The sequence below is a fragment of the Spermophilus citellus genome (assembly GCF_964194105.1).
Source record: "Spermophilus citellus genome assembly, chromosome: 3".
In the NCBI taxonomy this organism is placed as follows: Eukaryota; Metazoa; Chordata; class Mammalia; order Rodentia; family Sciuridae; genus Spermophilus; species Spermophilus citellus.
The window spans coordinates 105,622,444-105,625,596 of record NC_138184.1 but is presented as its reverse complement, the minus strand read 5'-3'; the positions used below and the strand labels follow the sequence as shown (position 1 = coordinate 105,625,596).

Genomic DNA, 3,153 nt, shown 5'->3' with positions numbered 1-3,153 from the left:
TTTCAATTGGGAGAGTTCATTTACATCTATGGTAAACTTTATTTTGATGAAAAGTTGCACTAGTATTTTACCACAAGATGAAAAAAAAAGATGAGCATCATTTAAAAATTAATGTATTTAAAATAAAGTACAGAGAAAAACATGTATATAATATATCAGGCTTTGTTTTAAAACGAATCTTTTCCCCCAATCCTTAATGTAAAGATCTTGTGCTATAACTTTTAAAACCATACAAATAAGAGTGCTAAACTGTGGCATTAACTGGGGTTAGGGGCATCAGTTTGTTTCAATAGAAACAGTTCAGCACAACAGGAAATAGTTTTTAACTTTGGTCCACTTGTCTGTCAGTTTAAGGACAGTCACACTGCCCACAATCAGTTCAAAAACCCAACGTGTAAATTAAAAAATATATTCATTATTTCAATCTAAAACTGGCAAAGCTGTTCTGTCATCATTCTCTGCCTTTTCAACTTGGGAATCCACTGCTGGTTTGGTCTTTAAACCCTCAGCACCTCTGTGATCTTCCCTGGCAGCCTCAGCAGCATCTGCTTGGTTAGGCTCTCTCTCCTCTTGGCTCATGATTTCAGGGGGATCACATGATCCAAGTCTGCTTCTAAAAGCTCAGTTTGTACTTCCACTGGCATCTGATTTACCCGTTCAACATGCAGCTCCTCTACGTGTACTTCAGTACCTTTTTTAGTCTGAATTCGACCCACTTCTAGATAACTGACTTGGACCTGCTCTGGAAGCTCACTCGTGTGAATCGTGCACTTGGCTGTCCTGAAGCAGATCTGGATGGATTTGTTCCACAGTCACTTGTGCTGAATCCACCTGGACCTGAAGTAATGGTAACACATGCACCTTCCTAACTTGTTCTATAATAGTCATTGATGTCACTGGTTCCGTTTGCACACATGTTTCTACTGAAAGGACTTCTTCAGTTACTAGACACTCTGAAATATTATGAGTATCACTGAGGCGCCTCCTTAATTCATTTCCTTGCATAAACCACAAGTCACATACAGTACAATGGTTGGGTTTATCTCCAGTGTGTATTACCAAGTGATCTTTGAACTGGTCCCAGCTGTTAAACACACAGTTACACACCTGGCATTCTTACAGCTTCTTCCTTCCCTTTTTTGCCCCCACTCCAGTTTGGCATGGAGTGAGATGACATTTGAGAGGACTATTTCTAGCAAATCATTCATGACAATTTGGACACTCAAAAGGTTTTTCACCTGTACGTTTTCGAAGATTCTCTTTAAAATGTCCAAAGTGATCAAACTGTTTCTCACAGTACTGACATATATGATTTTTTCCCAGTTCTTTGCTTCTTACTGACTCCACCTTCTTCAAGGTGGTAACAATTTAGGTGCTATTTCCATGAGCTCTCCCACACTTGAAACTCTCAGTGGAGTGTGATTTCATGTGTTCCTTAAAATGGTAAAACAATTTAAATGAATGGTTACATTTCTCACAATGGAACAAGTCCTTCACATCTGACAGCTGAAGTTCCACAATTTCAATACCTTCTACCTGTTTGCTTATGGGGTCAGATGCACAGCCATCTTCTTTAATCTGCCCTTTTCTATCACCTTGTCGGTACTTGCTGGTAATATCTGCCAACAATGCTAAAGCAGAATTATCAGAGGAACCTGTGCACTGTATGTACTTTATGGACTGCTTGGTAGAAGCCACTTCCTCTAATGTTTCCATGCCTTCATCTTCCACTTCAATTGTGCCTTCAGCAATCTCCACCTCAATTTCAACAGGCTCTGATTCTGCAGATGGCAATTACTGAGTGATAACATTTGATGTTTCTGCAATCTTTCTTTTTTTGCCTCATTTTTTCCTGTGGTATTTTCCTCTAATGGAGCTGAATTTTCTTTGTTTCTCCTCCTTGACCAAAAAATCTGGGTAAGGCAGTTTGGTAATCAAATTCAGTTGTCCACAGAAAGGAACATCTCTTCTCAGCTGCTTCCTGACTTCAAGGGCTTTGATAGCTTCTAGCATTTGTAGAAATTCTGCTGCTTTCCATACATCATTGGCTTTTTCTTCTCCTTGTATCATTAGTTTTGCTGTGTATGTGAACTCAATTAAATGACGAAAGGCCATTTTACTAACACCTTCTATCTCCACGAAAGGGAAGGGACATTTGGAGCTTAATGATAAGAGCAGATTGCCCATCAGAAACAAGACAGGAAGAAGAGAGGGCCTCAAATCTTTAAAATATGAAAGGAAAAAATCTTTCAACCCAGAATTCTTTACCCAGTGAATATTAAGTAAATATTAAGGCAGAATTAAAATTTTATAAGACATTAAAATTTACCTGCACTCAAACAGTGGTGCATGTCTGTATTCCCAATGACTCAGGAGGCTGAGGCAGAAGGATTATAATTTTGAGGCCAGACTCAGAAACTTCCTGAGAGCCTCAATAACTTAGTGAAACCATGACTCAAAAAGTAAAAATGCTAGAGTTCTGGTTCTGTTGCAAAGCAACATCTGACCAATTTTTAATTAAAAAAAAAAACCCAGAACTCATCTGTAGACTCTCACTTCCAGCAAAAGTAAAAGACCCCTCATAGAAGGAAGTGACATAATAGTAGAAAAGTTCATTTACAAACTATGTGGAAAACATCAGATATGGTGACAACATGGATAAGAAGAAATAATTCTGAATTTGGTCATCCTTTATAGAAGATCATTGACTATTTGAAGGAAAATATATTTTGGTTTAGATTGTATTACATGGAAATTACATAACATGTATCACAAAAGCTGAAAGGATAAAGAACATGTTATGAAGTTCATATTTATCAGTGAAGTATATAATATCAATTATGTCCATTGTTCATACACACACACACACACACACGCACGCACACACACACTGTTAACCTTACAGTATGATGAAAATAAAACATCAAAAAAGTATACATGATAAACTTTACTAGGATTCTCCAAGGAAATAGAATTAATAGGAGACAGAGTAGACATAGAATAAGATACATGTAGATATAGATAGATTGACAGATGTCAGAAAGCAGAAATAAAATAAAATGGGTAGGTAGAGGTTACAGATACTATAGATACAATTTTTTTTCTGTCTAGTATTTCTTTGTTATTTGTAGGGATTGATAAAGATAGAAATGA

General features: G+C 37.1%; 1 pseudogene across 1 annotated transcript; it reads right to left on the bottom strand.

The window, feature by feature from the left end:
- Positions 1–420: 420 nt before the first annotated feature.
- Positions 421–2,133, bottom strand: LOC308643380 (zinc finger protein 131-like; annotated as a pseudogene). The gene is made up of 3 exons: positions 1,987–2,133; positions 1,537–1,913; positions 421–1,434 (listed from the first exon to the last, which is right to left on the bottom strand). The product of its transcript is annotated as a zinc finger protein 131-like (transcript).
- Between the last annotated feature and the right edge of the window lie 1,020 nt (positions 2,134–3,153).